Source organism: Ictalurus furcatus, chromosome 11 (assembly GCF_023375685.1).
Source record: "Ictalurus furcatus strain D&B chromosome 11, Billie_1.0, whole genome shotgun sequence".
Taxonomy (NCBI): domain Eukaryota; kingdom Metazoa; phylum Chordata; class Actinopteri; order Siluriformes; family Ictaluridae; genus Ictalurus; species Ictalurus furcatus.
Window position 1 is genome coordinate 14,329,572 of NC_071265.1, and position 18,936 is coordinate 14,348,507.

Below are 18,936 nucleotides of genomic sequence, written 5' to 3' on the forward strand. Positions count from 1 at the left end.
AAGACGAATGGAATGCAACATGTTTTACATGTAAAATAGTACACGTTATTACAACGTAGTTCTCTTGTTCAAAGTAGTTACAGTGTTCAGGAAGATTTTTCAGAAGGATGTTCTGATACCTGTCTGTTAAATAGTTTTTTTTTTTTTTTTTTTTTAAAGTTATTTAAAAAAAATCATAAATGTTATGAAAAGTAATTTAAAAAAGTACAAAAACACAAAAGCAAAAAAAAATCTATCTATCTATCTATCTATCTATCTATCAAAAACAGATTATAGGTTATATATAGATAGATTTTATATAGAATATAGATCATCATTATACCTGGTCTCCTCCAATGGGGGGGGGGGGGGGGTGTCACATGATAGGCTTGAGGGGGGGGCTGAGAACCTCTGGTGTTCCCTAATGGTATATTTCCTTGTAAACATGCACAATCGTAAGAAGATAAAGCTTAATAAAACTGTGTATGATATCCTTATAATATTCTATGGACTGACAATATTCCCCCCAAGAACATCAGGCACTTATGCAGTATTTAAAAGATCACAATCTACTCCCAATTCAGTTGATCCACATACTGTATGGTTGCTCCCTATTGAACTGGCTCATAGAAATCAATGCAAAATGAACTTATACAATATTATGATTATTACAAACAGACACAAAACACATTTTGTCCAATATTGTAATAGCTCTGACGCCATATTCAGAGAGGATTAAATCAGAAGAAAATAACACTTCCACAGGAACAACTGTGGAACTTTTTTGGATAAATCTATTGCTAAATAAGATATTGATCCTAATGCTGCTTCAATCTTCACTGATAGGCCTTTCTGTGCTACGTATACAGTATTCCATTGTTACATATATAGTATTAGTTCTTCCTGCAGAACACTTAAGAGTCAATTACTAATTTCAATAAATTTTAATAAATTTATTTAAATAATTTTAATAAAAAGAAGCTCATGAAACTAAAGCAAAAAAATGCTTGAGGACAGACAAAATCGTGACATCCTAACTTAAGCAATATTTTATTAATTAAGGTAACGTTATGGGGAAAAAAGCAAGACACAGCTATAACACACACTTACTGTCACCACACAGATTCTGTGGCACTAGCCTTGGTTTTACACAAAAGGCCAATTAGTTTTTAAAACTGGTTTACTGGCATGTAACGATGCAGAGTCCAAGCTTGAGTGTTTGATTTTTACAGTAAATGAAAAAATACCTCACCCTAAATAGCAAGAAACAAGCTACCTGGCCCTACTGCCAATACACTGATGGCTAGGGTATGTAGTCTCTGCACCCATCACAACAAACATAACATTGATTTATTCATCTTCAGTAACCACTTTATCCTTATCAGGGTTGTGGTGGATCCAGAGAAAATCCCAGTAACACTGGGGACAAGGTGGCAGAATTCACCCCGGATGGGCTGACAGTGCATCACAGGGCACGGTACACACATATTCACACAACGATTCAGACCTATTGGAAATTTAGTGTAAGCAATCCACCTACTTGAATATTTTTGGATCGTGGGGGGAAACCAGAGAACCTGTAGGAAACCAACACAAACACAGGTAGAACATGAAAAAAACACACAGAGTAAACTGAGCTCAGGATTGAACACAGGACCCTGGAGCTGTGAGGAAGCAATGCTACCTACTGTGTCACCATGCCACCCATACACACAACAGTGAAAGAGCATGAGCTGATGAATGTGATTATATATATATATATATATATATATATATATATATATATATATATATATATATATATATATAGAAATATAACACAGCTCTGGAAAAAAATTCAGAGACCACTGCAAATTTTTCTTAAATCAGCATCTCTACATGTATGGCAGCCATTCCATTCCATTGTCTGTTGAATTCCAACACGCACACCGCATTCTACTGAATGAGATGCTAATTACGTTATCACCTGAACCAAATTTCATTTAATGAGGAAAAGTATAAAAACCACTGCTGTGGTCATCACTATCCTCTTGCAATAGGACCAGCTGGATGGTGAAGACAGTGCTAGTAGTACCTCAAAATTAATTGGAGTCAAAAAATAACTATTGACCATGCCAAAAGAGTTGAAAATGAAAGTTTTGTGTGAGGAAAAGAAGGGTTCAAGCAACCCGACACTCAGACATTGGGGAAAACAAAGCTACAGACCGGCAGAGGGCGAAAACGACACTCCACTGACCGGGATGACCACCAACTCTTTCGAATGTCACTCAACAACAGTAGGATGAAATCAAGTGCCCTGCAAAAAGAATGGCAAACGGCAGCTGGGGTGAAGTGCACGGTGAGGATGGTTTGAAACAGGCTCTTACAGACAGGGCTGAAGTTGTGCAAAGTTAGAATCTTCATCAATGAGAAACAAAGAAGAGCCAGACTGAGGTTTGCAAAAGACTATAAGGATTGGACCGTAGAGAACTGGAGTAAGGTCATCATCACTGATGAATCCAATTTTCAGCTTTGCCCAACACCTGGTCATCTAATGGTTAGACAGAGACCTGGAGAGGCTTACAAGCCACAGTGTCTCACACTATGACCTTTGGTGGAGGATTGCTGATGATCTGGGGGTGCTTCAGCAAGGCTGGAATCACGCAGATGTGTCTTTGATGAATCAAGCCACGTACAAGGTTGTCCTGGAAGAAAACTTGCTTCCTTCTGCTCTGACAATGTTCCCAAACTCTGAGGGCTGTTTTTTCCAACAGGACAATGCTCCATGCCACACAGACAGGTCAATCAAGGTGTGGATGGAGGACCATCAGATCAATCTCCAGACCTGAACCCTATTGAAAACCTCTGGAATGTGATCAGGAGGAAGATGGATGGTCGCAAGCCATCAAACAAAGCCAAGCTGCTTGAATTTTTGCACCAGGAGTGGCATAAAGTCACCCAACATCAGTGTGGAGAGCATGCCAAGACACACGAAAGCTGTGATTGAAAATCAGGGTTATTCCACTAAATATTAATTTCTGAACTCTTTCCAAGTTAAAACAGTATTGTGTTGTTTAAAAATTAATGTGAACTTTAATCTCTTTGCATTATTCGAGGCCTGACAACACTGCATCTTTTCTGTTATTTTGACCAGTTGTCATTTTCTTCAAATAAATGCTCTAAATGACAATATTTTTTTATTTCAAATTTGGGAGAAATTTTGTCAATAGTTTATAGAATAAAAAAAATGTTAATTTACTCAAACACATACCTATAAAAAATAAAACCAGATAAACTGATAATTTTGCAGTGGTCTCTTATTTTTTTCTAGAGCTGTATATTCACTCCTAGGTATCGTTGGGTGTTATTTATAATAATAATAAAAAAAGGCAAAAGTAAAACTTTACACAGCAAATGATACCTGGATATCAAAATGATAAGTGTAGGGCTACAACACTGCAGACAGCAATGACTTCATTATTTGTTCAGAGGATTGCATGAATCTAGATGTGTGAGGTTGTTCTTCTCCAAGCCTCTGGTCTGGCAGCCAGTAAGTTCAAATCTTTTTGCAGCTGCTGAACCACAAAATGACAGACATAAATAATCAGACAAAGCAAAAGCACTTTTCGATAAAGAGTAAGAGAGACGGAGGGAGAGAGAGAGAGAGAGAGAGAGAGAGAGACAGAGAGTCTGGCCAAAGTGAAATGGATAAACAGCTATGGATCATGATTTCAGAATTCAATTTCTGCCATGTTATAAATTACCTTGATAACGCCGGCTGGCACTGTCTATTTGCTGATTTCTTGATTTAAATGTAGAACAACTAAAATAATAAGTGTTTTATGGACATGGACTTTAATTTTTTTAAATGGTATGAGATGATATTACATTTCAACCTGGAAAGGTTTATGACAGTTACTTGATGAAGGCAAGTAATCACAAACTTCAGGGATTCCAGAATATGAAGCCATTCTAGGCTTTTTGTACCTCTTTGTTTCTCAACATACAGGGGATGGCCATAGGCATGGGGTTTTGTCTCAACTCAACAACCACAATCTCTAGTCTTCACTATATCTCAGATTCTCTGCAGGTCTTGTCAGCACAGTAAAGTTAACAACGAACAGTATGTTTATGTGTATTTATCTCATTGAAAGATAGCTAGGTCTAGAAAGTTGATTGAATTAACTGGCTTGCTTTATAAAAGAATCATATTAGAAATGTACTGTGAAGTTTCATATTGTTCACCCACAGTTTCCATAGATTTGGCCAAGGGTGATAAATCACCCCTTTGACTTGAGACAGTATATCCCTGAGAATGGGAATCTCCCAGGAAGTGCCAAATAGCAGGGATATTATCTCTGAGAACCATATTCGAGCTGGCCAATAAGGTGCTACTAGCAGCAGTCATAGATGGTCTTGGCAAAGTTTTGCTAGAACTTGTGGTAGCAGAGCAATCAGGGGAAATGCGTACAGACGTGACCTCAGCCAAGCGTGAACCAAGGCATCCAGCCCCAATGGTGCTGGAGGAGTGAGAGCAAACCACAGCAGGCAGGTTGTTGTCTCCTCAGAGGCAAACACATCCACTTCCGCTTGGCCGAACCTCCGCCATACGGACTCCACCACTGGGTGGGTGGAGCCTCCAATCCCCAGGCCTCAGCCCCTGCCTTGACAGGATGTCTGCCCCCACATTCCGGTTGCTCGGAATGTACACTGCACTCACTGACAAAAACTTTCCCTCTTCCCAGAGTAGTAGTAGCTGTGCCTGCCTGAACAGGGGGCATGAACATAACCCTCCTTGGTGGTTGATATATGAAAGCACTGTATTGTGTGTCACAACTGCCACGTAGTGACCTCTCAATTGAGGAAAAAAGAATTTCAGTGCTAAGAATACAGCCCGCATTTCTAGGCGATTAATATGCCACTCTAGAGTCCTTGAGCTGGACAGCCATCTAAGACCATGCCCCAGCCCATGAGGGAGGTGTTTGACATTACTGTTTTGTGATAAGGAGATGCCCCTAGAGTGTGACCCAATGCTAGAAACTAGGGACACCTCCAAATTCATCTTTTTTTGCGGACCAGGAAATAACTGCTGTAAAAACCTCCTTCCCTCATAGGAAGGGGTACATGTTCTATGGCCCCTTTGTCCAAGAGGGATCTTACTTCCTGCGCTATTGTTGGGCTCTGCTCTGTGCTGACTACTGTGGTGAACCGAACCAGGGGGTCAACCTCTGAACTGGACCTGGTAACCCTTTTCTATGGTGGACAGAACCCATGGAGACACATTTGGCAGTAGTTTCCACGCTGGCAGATGACCTTTTAGTGACATTAACTTTTCCACATTCTGTCAGAGGGAAAGCATCAGATTTTTGTTGCCCTGTGACAGCTCACTGGCCCGAGGGGACTGAAAATTTGGGACGATATTGGCTGGGGGGGGCCTACATTAATACTGGGGGCTAACTGCCCTAAGAACCTCATGTCCCCTGATACCTCCATGCATTGCCCATTAGAACTGCTCCTTCTTTGCCCGCATGGCATTAATGATCATTCTTAGATCAGGCCTACTTGCAGGCCGCAACTGTGGCCGCCTGGTCCCAACGGCTTTCCGTAGGGGGAGGCAGGACACCACATTCACCTTCTGTGCTTCCCTCGCACTAGTGCTGACCCAGGCTCCACTTGTGGATGCCTGGGCGAACTTGACGTGATGGGGAAAGAACTGGCTGAATGCCGCCATCTGCTGTTTTGCCTCGCAAAACCTGTAAGTAATGGTATTAACTGCGTCGCCGAACAGGCCAGAAGGTTCAACAGGGGCGTCCAGCAGGGAGACCTTATCCTTATCCCCATTCCACAGAGGTTGAGCCATAGGTGCCTCTTCGCCCAAAGAGACATATCCCTGACGCGGTGAAGCTTTGCTGCTGCCTTGGGCCCAATTCCCTCCCTGCTGTCGAGCTCATTCAACAGGTCTGCTTGGTAGGCCTGCAACACTGCCATTGAATGCAGTGACACACAAGCAAGATCCACCACTGCACAGGCTTTGCCAACCAACTTTGGAATGGCCAAATACCCGTACTGTTCATTCCCCATGTTGGCCAAATAATCCGACGTTGCGGGATTATAAATATGGATGGTGGATGGTTTTCCCCAGAAGTGTGATACTTCATCATGCACTTCTGTAAAAAAAAAAAAAAAAAAAAAAAAAAAAGTGGTGCTTTCTGCAGTATGAGGGAGGTTTAATTTTACTTGGGAGAAAGCGCTCATCTAGCCAATTCCTCTTCTCCGGGCCAGTCTAAATTAAACTTTTATACAGCCCTAGTGATCACTTCAAGCAGCTCTTTATATTATTGAGAGCTGCTCTCCATTTTTGTTGCACTGGCTCCCCCTCTTCCTCCTCGGCATCAGAGAGGGTGGGTTGACTCTCCATACAGGAAGGAGGAGTCCTGACGCGAGCTCCAAAACCCGGAAGTGGAGAGTCAGATCCAGAGGACAGAGTAAGAGATAAAGCAGTGCTCATCTCCAGTTCCTCCTCCAGATCAATACGGGATCCCCAGGACCTGAGCAGGCTAGCTGCCTTGGCAGTGGCTAATTGTCAAGCGTTCACAATATGCACAGTCAGCCCCATCAAGGGCCACTGCACCATACTCCACCCCCAAATACTTCACACTGAAAGTGTGTCCATCCATCCACAAAATAAAACAAGAGCACGGAGTAACACACTTGCTGAATTCTCTCTGACTCATACTTGCAAAGAGGTGATGGATAGAAAAGTGTAATATATATATATATATATATATATCTTTTCTGAAAAATAGAGAAGTGAAGAGTTTTAGGAGCGATCTTACAAACCACTGACATGCGGTCTTTCGCTGAAGATAATAAGGCTGATGACATGGTTTACAGGTGCCGTTTTATAATCATGTGCCTCATCACCTGACCACGGCAGACCTATAGGCTTGATTTCACACAGACTTCAGATACTGGTCACGTGCGAGGGTGCTTCAAACAGTGTGAAGCTCACACAAAGTTGAGTTCCCTTTGAAAGGGGATATATATATATATATATATATATATATATATATATATATATATATATATATATATATATATATATATTACACACATACACACAATAGGAACAGAAAAATAAGAATTAGAGTAGTAAAAATAATAATAATGGTAATATATACACTATGGACACCTCAATGTATGTACAGATGAATACAAATTTGAATATATACAACAAATAATAATAATGTGTGGGTTAATGATGCAAAAAAACAGCTAGCAGTGCTACATTATGTTGTTGTTGCATTAAATAGTCTGACTGCTGTAGGGATGAAGGACCTGTGGTAGCGCTCTTTCTTGCACTGAGGGTGCAGCAGTCTGCTGCTGAAGGAGCTGCTCAGGGACCCCAGTATCTCATACAGGGGGTGAGAGGAATTGCTCATGATAGACGCCATCTTAGCTAACATCCTCCTCTCCCCCACCACCTCTACACTGTCCAGAGGGTAGACCAGGACAGAGCTAGCCCGCTTAACCAGTTTGTTGAGACGTTTCCTGTCCCTCTCTGTGCTTACAACTCTCCAGGAAACTACTGCATATAAGATAGCAGATGCTACCACAGTGTCATAGAAAGTTTTAAGCAGGGTCCTGCACACACCAAAAGACCTCAGCCGCCTCAGCAGGTGGAGACGACGTTGGCCCTTTTTGTACAGGACATCTGTGTTAGTGGACCAGTCCAGTCTATTGTTGAGGTGAACACCCAGGAATTTATATGTCTCCACCCTCTCGATGTCAATACCCTGGATGCTCACCGGTGTAGACCGGGTTGCCTCCTACGGAGGTCGACTACCATCTCCTTTGTCTTGCTAGCGTTGAGGGAGAGGTGCTTTAATTCACACCAGTTGACAAAGTCAGCGATGACCTCTCGGAATTCCTGATCGTTCTCCTTTGATACTCGTCCAACAATGACCGTATCATCAGAGAACTTCTGCATGCGGCAGCTGTTAGTGTTATGCCTGAAGTCCGCTGTGTACAGGGTGAAGAGAAATGGAGCAAGCACTGTACCCTGTGGTACTCCCGTGCTGCTGACCACCACATCAGACATACAGTCCTGGAGCCTCACATACTGTGGTCTGTCAGTGAGATAGTTGGTGATCCATGCAGCCAGGTGGCGGTCAACTCCAGCTCCCAAAAGCTTCCCCCTAAGTAGTGATGGCTGAATTGTGTTGAAGGCACTGGAAAAATCAAAAAACATGATCCTCACAATGCTCCCAGTATTCTCCAAGTGTAGAAGTGATCTGTGCATCAGATAAATAATGGCGTCCTCATCCCCCATGCCTGGTCGGTAAGCAAACTGTATGGGGTCTAGCTCTGAGCTCACTAGAGTCCGCAGCTGTCGCAGTACAATCCTCTCCATGGACTTCATCAGGTGTGAAGTTAAGGCTACTGGTCTGAAGTGGTTTGGCTCTCTCGGATGCACAATTTTGGGTACTGGAACCACACAGGAAGTCTTCCACAGTACTGGAACTCGCGTTAGTCTCAGATTAAAGATGTGCAGGATGACTTCACTGAGCTGATCTGCACAGTCTTTAAGCAGTCTGGAGCTGATTCCATCCAGGCCTGGGGTTTTTCTTGCCTTGATCTTCTTTAGCTCTTTCTTCAACTGATTGAGTGTCAGAGAGAGACTGCAGGGGGGAGTTATTGGCGATCCCTGATGAGTGGTATGGGGGAGGGGTGTGAAACCTCCTCGAGTGAGGGATGGTGAGCAGTGGAGAGGTGTGAGCTGTGTAATGCTGATATCTCAGAAGCTCTGAGGTGTGAGTTGGATGATGCCGATATTCCTGGAGACCTGGGAGTGGAGGAGGGGGTGCCTAATGGCACAAGAGGGAAAGGTTGAGTCGCTGACAGGTCTGAGGTCTGGTCGGAGGTGGGAGGAGATGGAGCCGAATCAAATCTATTAAAAAAGAGATTTAATTCATTTGCTCTGTCACGGTCGCCGAATACAAGGCCCCTCAGGTCTTTGTTCTGACCTGAAATTGTTTTCAGTCCCCTCCAGACCTCCCTCATGTTGTTCTGTTGAAGGTGCTCCTCCAACTTTTTTCTGTAGCTGTCTTTTCCTTTCCGTATCTCCCCTCTGAGTTGTTTTTGAGCCTTCCTCAGCTCATCTTTGTTCCCCAATCCAAACAGTCTCTTTTTTTCCTTTAACAGAGCTTTGAGCTCTGGAGTCACCCAGGGTTTGTTGTTGGAAAAACACCGAACCTTCTTCTTAGGCACAGTGTTCTCCACACAGAAATTAGTCTGTTACACAGTGAGTGAGACTGTCAATGTGCTCTCCGTGCGAACTACAGAGCATTTCCCAGTCTATTGACTCAAAACAGTCTCTTACTGCCTCACTGGTCTCCTCAGACCCATTTTCTCATGTACCTTGTGATTGGAGGATGTTTATTCACCAAAGGTATGTGGACAGACAGCAGATGGACCAGGTTGTGATTTGAGCGGCCAAGCGGGGGAAGGGGTGAAGAACTGTATACATCTTCTGTGTTTGCATATAGCAGATCCAATGTTTTATTGCCCCTAGTATGGCATTTAACATACTGTGTAAAATTGGGGAGAGTTGAGGACAGGGAAGCATGATTAAAGTCCCAGGAGATGAGAAGAAGGGACTGTGGGTGCGATTTCTGCAGCTGTGACACAATAGTGTGAAGTAGCTCACATGCCGCTGTAGCGTCAGCCGAGCGGGGGATGTAGACAGTTATCACGATGACGCACGAGAACTCCCTCGGCAGGTAATATGGCCCCATGCTAACTGCTAGCAACTCAATATCCTTAGTGCACCGCTGCCCTGATATGCCCAGGGTTACACCATCTCTCATTCACAAACATCGCTCTTCCTGTAAGAAATGACACTTTGCTACAATGTAAAGTAGTGAGTGTACAGCTTGTGTAACAGTGTAAACCGCTGGCAAAAAAAGTGAGTACACCACTAAGTGAAAATTTCCAAATTTTGTGTATCCACCGTTATTTTCCAGCACTGCCTTAACCCTCTTGGGTTCTGAGATACTGTGTGTGTGTGTGTGTGTGTATATATATATATATATATATACACACACACACACACACACACACACACACACACACACACACGTGTGTTTATATTTTATATATATATATATATATATATATATTAGTCAATACTTTGTGCTACCTGGCTTTGCCAAGATAACAGCTCTGAGTCTTCTCCTATAATAACTGATGAGGTAGGAGAATACATGGCAAGGGATCTGAGACCATTCCTCCATACAGAATCTCTCCAGAGCCTTCAAATTTTGAGGTTCATGCTGGTGGACTCTCCTCTTCAGTTCACACCACAGGTTTTCTATGGGGGGGAACTGGGATGGCCATGGCGGGACCTTGATTTTGTGGTCAGTAAACCATTTTTTTGTTGATTTTGATGTTTTGGATCACTGTCCTGCTAGAAGATCCAACCATGGCCCATTTTAAGCTTTCTGGCAGAGGCAGTCAGGTTTTCATTTAATATCTGTTGACATTTGATTGAGTCCATGATGTCATGTATCCTAACAAAATGTCCAGGTTCTCTGGCATAAAAACAGCTCCAAAACATGAAAGAGTGTTTAAACATTAAACACCATATTTAACCGTGAGCATGAGGTACTTTTCCATATGGCTACCTCTACCTCTCTGTGTGTGCCAAAACCACCTCTGGTGTATGTATATACATATTTATACATACATTATATATATGTATATACACACACACACACACACACACAAGACACACAGATGAAGTAAATATCTTGTTAAAATGGCTCCTGTCAAGGGATGGGATATATTAGGCTGCAACTGAACAGTCAGTTCTCAAGGTTGATGTGTTGGAAGCAGGAAAAATGGGCAAGAGTAAGGATCTGAGCGACTTTGACAAGGGTCAGATTGTGATGGCTAGGTCTTGTGGGGTCCAAAGATGGACAACCAGTAGACTGACGACAGGGTCATGGACACGTGAGGCTCAGTGAAGCACATGGGAAGCTAGGCTGGTCCGATCGCACAGAAGAGCTACTGTAGCACAAAATGCTAATAAAGTTAACGCTGGCTATAACAAAAAGGTTCCAGAACACACAGCGCATCACAGCTTGCTGTGTATGGGGCTGTGTAGCCACAGACTGGTCAGAGTGCCCGTGCTGACTCCTATCCACTGCGGAAAGTGACTACAACGGGCATGCAAGCATCAGAACTGGACTATGAAGCAATGGAAAAAGCTGCACTGGTCTGATGAATCATGCTTTCTTTTACATTACGTGGACGGCTGGGTGCATGTGCGATGCTTACATAGGGAAGAGATGGCACCAGGCTGCACTATGGGAAGAAGGCAAGCTGGTAGAGCAAGTGTGATGCTCTGGGCAATGTTCTTCTGGGAAACCTAGGGTCCTGGCATTCATGTGGATGTTACTCTGACACATACCACCTACCTAAACATTGTTGGAGACCAAGTACACCTCTCCATGGCAACAGTATTTCCTAAAGGCAGGGGCCTCTTTCAGCAGGATAATGCGCCCTGCCACGCTGTAAAAATTGTTAAGGCATGGTTTGAAGAACAAGGCAGGGGCTACACAATATTAAGTTAGGTGGTTGTAATGTTATGGCTGATGGGTGAATATACTTAATGGTTTTAATAACATCAAATTTACTCATTATCCACTTTATTAGGAACACCTATACGCCTGAACATTCATGCAGTTATCTAATCATCCAACAATGTGGCTGCATTGCAATGCAAAAAATAATGCAGATACAGGTCTGCATGCAAGTGCTTCAGGTAATGTCACAAAAGCTTCAGATAATGTTCATAAAAAAACATCTGGATGAAGAATAAGTGTGAGCTCTGTGACTTTGATAATGGCATGCTTGTTGATGCCAGATGGGCTGGTTTGAGTGTTTCAGAAAGTGCTGATCTCTTGGGATTTTCACACACAACATTCTCTAGACTTTACATAAAATGGTGAAATGGAAAAAAGCAAAAACACATTGAGTGAGTGAAAGTTCTGTGGGTGGAAAAGCCTTGTTAATAAGAGAAGTCAGAGGAAAATGGCCGATTTGGTTTGAGCTGCCAGGAAGGATACAATAACTTACATAATCACTCTTTACAACCTTGGTGAGCAGAAAAGTATCTCAACATGCACAAAACATCTAGCCTTGAGGTTAGCCAAGAATAAGGATCTGAGGCGATCATGGGCCCAGACTCACCAAAACTGGAGGTAGACTGGAAAAAGACAAGGTGATTTTTTTTTTTTTAAATCTTCAACTGACCAATTTCGGTGAGCCCTTAACTTTTAACCTTTGAACCTTTAAAGACAGTGCCTTTTGCCCTTGATACCATTGGGAAACTCAGCCAAGACCTGAGAAGAAAAAAATGGACCTCCACAAATCCAGGTCCTCCTTAAGACCAATTTCCACACAACTGAAGGTACCAAAAACATCTGCACTCCAACTGAACTGAACCCCAAGACAACAACAAAATATCTGTTGAAGGACTTGGAAGCATCAGGTAACAAAGTATGTACATCAACCATTAAGAAGTATGTACATCAACCATGGCCTGAAAGACTATTGTGCAAGGAAGAAACCCCTACTCCAAAACTGGCATTAAAAAAGCCAGACTGATGTCTGCAGGTATGACCAACTGTTTGGTCATAATGATCATCAATATGTACGGAGGAAAAGTGTGAAGCTTTTAATGCTTAAACACATAGCGACCCGGGACGTCATCCAGTACCTCCCCCTTGTTAATTTTTTCATATTAGACCTCCACCTTCTTAGTATTGCTCAATCTATTTATTATCAACAATATAACAAGAAAAAATATATAAAATTATTGAATAATATCTGTTTTATAATTCATTTATTGTAAAAAGGTTATAGGGTCACTACTGACCTGAGGCAGGGCTCTACGGTAACAGTTTTTACAATTACAAAAATTTAGGAGCACAGTCAAAAATTTAGGAGCACGGTTGAAAACTTGAGCTTGACAATTATGGCAGAATTTAGGAACATAGTGTGAGCCATGACAAATTAATTTACCTTCTGATAAATAAAATTTTATATTTTCAGTTAATTTTACAGGCTGTATGCAAAAATCAACAACCGTTAACCTGTTCCCCCTTGTAAACAAATACAAAAAATGTTCAGTCTTTGAAGTCTGCTCTTCGTGAAAATATTTAAAGCGACACTATTAGCCATTTTCCAAATTCTCCAAAATCAATACGCAAACCGTTCTGTGTATATTGTGTATATATCTGAATAATCTCACATAGGATGTGATTGGGTGAATTAATTTACCCACCAGATGCAAAGCACTTTAGTTTAATGGTGTTCATTAGAGATGCTTCAATCAGGATTTTTACAGCCGATACGATTTCTTGTCATCTTGATCGACCGATACCGATCCAGATACCAGTATTTTTTTGTTTAAGCTTTAATCAGGAGGTCTATCATAAACAGTTAAAAGTTAGCTCTCTGCTCATGGTCACTTTTAACTGAATTAAAATAATAGCAATGAAAAATACTGTTCGTTAATTGATAAATAAACAAGCATAAAATATTTATTTTTAAATATCTTAAACAATAAAGAGTCCTAATTAAAAGTAGATTAATATAAAAATTATCCATATTAGGAAAAAGAAGGCTAACAGCCTACTAAAGAAATAGCCTACTAAGATATTCAAATTGATATTAAATGCAACCCATAGTAATGAAACATTATTTCATTTATCATTATATTTAAATTTTAGGAATTTATTATAATGTCTATTTTAATATTAAATGATTTATTTATAACTAAGCACATTTTCTGTCTTTACATTTTATTAGTTTTTTGTTTGTTTGTTTTCAGTTGTTTAGATGGGTTCCCTCAGTACAGTGTTGCTACGTCTGCTGAAAATATTGTCTATTTGTGGGGGCATTAAATCAAAACATGGAAACTGGATATGACTCTTCTGGTGGTATCTGGCAACCGTGATCTTAAATGAAGTGAATGCCCTGTCTATTAGAGTTGAAGGAGAGCGGCAGCGTACTGTATGTTTGCAGGCTGAACAGTTGCTACTATTGATTATGATTTGTGAGGAATTATTTAATAAAGAAGTTTGAATTACACCCCACCTTTTAACGTTAGCATTATTATTAGTTTACTCCACCCAACGCCACTATGTCTACACGAGCAGGTCACAGTCGCAGGTTCAGGTAATTTTCGTGGTCAATAAAAGATGGCGATTTGTGAGATCGGCCAGTTGAGAGAAGCAGATGATGTACAGTGTTACTCTTGTCATCATAATGGCTTCTTTGCAGTATTTGCACACTTGTTCGGTTGACAGAGGTAATGAAAAGAAGTGCGAAAGTAACTGTTGTGCATTTTCGACTTCCTGTAGTTTTTATTCCAATTGTATTATACAACTTTGAACAGGTCACTCACAGTTGCACAAAATACTTTTCAGTCGCAAATGCGAGTATAATGGTCAACCTGCAGAGCCCTGTGAGGTATGTAATAGTGTAAGTATATTTTTCTGCGCAACAATACTGAATCTCTCACGACTCAATAAGTGCAATTCACTTTTATTCCTCAAGGTGGGAATGTTTGGTAAAAAATGATGATGTAAAAAATAATCAATCATAGTGATCCCAGACATAAAAGAAACGTTACAAAAGTTGACAAGGCTCAGAGATTTACTGCACAATATGTTTCTAATCAAATATTAGCGCTGTTTGATGGTGGATCTCACTATGAAGCTGTTGGAAAACAAAATATTGATTTTGATGATTATGAACATGATAGTAGCCTATTGAGAGTAACATATCAAATGATCCAGATCCTGAATATGAGGCAGATGCTGAATTTAATATTATAACTATCATAATATTACCTGAAAATATTATTTTTAACCATGAAAGTTATACATGAAAAAATGACTATAATTAAGAAAATATTAAATATTGTAATGACTTTAATTTTGTTATGGTGACTGAAACGATTGAATGAAAATGCTACAATACTTTCACTATTTTAGCATGTGACTTATAAGTGTGTAATTTTAACAGTGTGTGTATATATATATATATATATATATATATATATATATATATACATATACATATATATATATATATATATATATATATACATATATATATATATAGCATCAGTTTATTGACAAAAAATGTCAAAATCTAACGAAATATGCTGTATTTTATTATTTTGTAATTGCTAATAAAATATTAGGCAGTTTTATACTATTGGGGCAGTTTAGAGATCCATCCGCGTTAGATATATACTCCGGGCCAAATATATAATAATGAGTGGGGAAACATGTATGAATTTAAGGGTCAATCCAAAGAAGACCATCCCAACTGTGAAGCATGGGGGTGGCAGTTTCATGTTGTAGAGGTGTTTTTCTGGAAAGGGAAAAAGTGCACATCATTAAATAGATGTCATCATGAGGGAGGACACTTATCTAAAAAAGCAAAGTTACACTTAAAGACATCAGCCAGAAATTAGGTAAATCATATGCTATGGCCTTTCCAGTCACCAGATTTAAACACAATTGAACACCGGTGGGGATTTTGGAAGGATGTGTTAAATAGTTCTCTCCACCACTATTAGCAAACATTCAAAAACGGAGGGAATATCTTTAGGAAGAATGGTGTTCATCCCTCTAGCGCAGTTCCAGTGACTTAGAGTATCTGTGCAAAGGAGCATTAGCTGTTTTGCTGTCTCATGGTAGCTCAACATCTTACTAAGACACTTGTTACACAAGTATTCACCCCATTGGTTTGAAACCCCCACAGTTTTGAAAAAATTATCAATTAGGGTTTAGTTAGAAAAAGATAGCTCAACCTTTGTACAAATTATAATGGAGCACCATTAAATCCATTCATCCATTTTCTGTACCACTTATCCTACACAGGGTTGTGGGGAGCCTATCCCATGGGACTCGGGGCACAAGGTGGGGGACACCATGGGCGGGGAGCCAACCCATCGCAGGGTATAATTGCACACACAGTACAGACAATTTAGAGATTCCAATTAGCCTACAATGCATGTCTTTGGACTAGGGGGATGGAACCAACTTACCTGGAAGAAACTCCTGAAGCACGGGAAGAACATGCAAGCTGTGCGCACTCAGGGTGGAGGCAGGAATTGAACCCCTAACCTTGGAGGTGCAAGGCAAGCATGCTACCCACTAAGCCACTGTGCCCCCACCATTAAATCCATTATTTAAAAAAAAAAAAAAGGATATGGAAAGAATATGGTATAACTGCAACTCTGTTTTAACCAAAGGTCAGAGAGGCAACCAAGTCTCTGGAACTGTACTGGAGTGATGCAGTCCAGCATACCAAGAGAGAAATCTGTCATCATAGAAATGTCAGAATAACATTTTATTATAACAGAGCGACTGGTTTTTCCTTAAATGGTTTTCAATTTGTATACTGTATACTCATATATATATATATATATATATATATATATATATATATATATATATACACACACATACATACATACATACATACATACATACATACATATATATACATACAGTGACTTGAAATCTATATCACATATTTATCTACCCATCCCAAAATAATGCAGAAACAAGTATGTTATGGTGTTACATATTTTGTTTGGTGTTATAATTTTTTTTCCAAACTTTACTTCCTGAATTTTCTCCTCTTTAACCTTATCTTAGGAAACAAAATAGTAAGAAAATACAATACTGCATTATATTTCAGTGGTTTTACACTTTAAAAAGTGCATTATCAGCAGCAAAATACAATAGGGGCTAGTTCCTCTGACATGGACTAAGAATAGACTTGGACTAAATTGCAAAGGCAATGGTGATTCATCAGTGAAGTTCCTTTTATTTTACCCTTGGCCCTATCTGAGTATTGGAAACATTTCTATCACCGCTACATACCGGATTCTGCATTATAGGGATTTTGGAACAGGTAGAAAAGGACAAGCTGGTTATAAATGTAAAATGTGACACTAAACTGAGAAAGTCTACAGCTGCAATGAGCAAGAGACAGGCATTATATCACAAAACACTGGCTCATTTTAAGCTAGGTGGACAAAACCTGAAATTCTGGCTTGAAAGGCAATAACTATAAAGCATTTCATTTTATAACACATAAAATGTAGTATTTTTTTCATAGATCACCTAAATTATCCCACTGGAATGTCAAACCATTACCCTAAATACTGGGCCATTTTGACATCTCACTCAGAACTAGAGGCACCTACATGTCATTGTACAGTGTAAGTACAATAAAGTACCACTTTATTAGCTACCTTGTACCACACTTATTTATTAAAGCATACCAAAGTATACATTTTGTAGGTGTACCATTACTCACTGAAGCTCATCTGTAGCTGTGCACAGTTTGTTAGACCCCCCAGTACTCCATGCATCAACGAGACCATCATTGGCCAAATATTATTTCTGTCATGGACCATTCTCAGCACAGCAGTACATGTGTGTCAGGTTCAGCAGTACTGCTGGGAATTTTTTTTATTGTCACTGTAACCACCAGGTTGAATAACAGTCTACCAACCAAAAACACCAGTGCTGTGATCAAAAGAAGATGATTACCACTTGTGCATGCACAACATTGAGCTGTAGTCTCCAACTATCTACATAGGGGAAGATGGTAAGTGTTTATAATAAATTGACAATTGACATTGCTGCTCTACCCGACATTCTTGTACCAGAGCAACACCCTCTTTAATGTCACTACCATGTCAGTGTTATTGTGGTGCTGAGAATGGCCCACTACCCAGGCAACATATGTTCAGCAATAGTCCTTGCTGCTCCCATCAGGTCCGGAGGAATTGCAACCTCGGTACCTTAATTACAATGGTACTGACGCTACTGCAGAAAAACAGGTAAAACACGTTTTAAGAATGTTGGTACCGACTTGGTACCAAAGTATCGGTTCCCGTGACGTCCCTATTATATACAGTATCTCACAAAATTAGTACACCCCTCACATTTTTGTAAATATTTGATTATATCTTTTCATGTGACAACACTGAAGAAATGACACTTTGCTACAATGTAAAGTAGTGAGTGTACAGCTTGTGTAACAGTGTAAATTTGCTGTCCCCTCAAAATAACTCAACACACAGCCATTAATGTCTAAACCGCTGGCAACAAAAGTGAGTACACCCCTAAGTGAAAATGTCCAAATTGGGCCCAATTAGCCATTTTCCCTCCCCGGTGTCATGTGACTTGTTAGTGTTACAAGGTCTCAGGTGTGAATGGGGAGCAGGTGTGTTAAATTTGGTGTCATCGCTCTCACACTCCCTCATACTGGTCACTGGAAGTTCAACATGGCACCTCATGGCAAAGAACTCTCTGGTGATCTGAAAAAAAGAATTGTTGCTCTACATAAAGATGGCCTAGGCTATAAGAAGATTGCCAAGACCCTGACACTGAGCTGGAGCATGGTGGCCAAGACCATACAGTGGTTTAACAGGACAGGTTCCACTCAGAACAGGCCTCGCCATGGTCGACCAAAGAAGTTGAGTGCACATGCTCAGCGTCATATCCAGAGGTTGTCTTTGGGAAATAGACATATGAGTGCTGCCAGCATTGCTGCAGAGGTTGAAGGGGTGGGGGGTCAGCCTGTCAGTGCTCAGACCATACACCACACACTGCATCAAATTGGTCTGCATGGCTGTCGTCCCAGAAGGAAGCCTCTTCTAAAGATGATGCACAAGAAAGCCCGCAAACAGTTTGCTGAAGACAAGCAGACTAAGGACATGGATTACTGGAACCATGTCCTGTGGTCTGATGAGACCAACATAAACTTATTTGGTTCAGATGGTGTCAAGCGTGTGTGGCGGCAACCAGGTGAGGATTACAAAGACAAGTGTGGCTTGCCTACAGTCAAGCATGGTGGTGGGAGTGTCATGGT

General features: G+C 40.8%; 1 protein-coding gene across 2 annotated transcripts in view; it reads right to left on the minus strand.

The window, feature by feature from the left end:
* The window catches only part of LOC128614500 (contactin-4), a 171,483-nt gene that overhangs the window by 113,949 nt on the left and 38,598 nt on the right, over window positions 1-18,936 (minus strand). Inside the window, exon 3 of one of the 2 annotated variants that reach the window (XM_053635835.1) lies at window positions 1,520-1,556. The exons of the other annotated variant lie outside the window; for it this stretch is intronic. The gene's annotated coding sequence lies outside the window, so the exon portion shown is untranslated. The remainder of the gene's footprint in view (window positions 1-1,519; window positions 1,557-18,936) is intronic. 2 annotated transcript variants of the gene reach the window in all.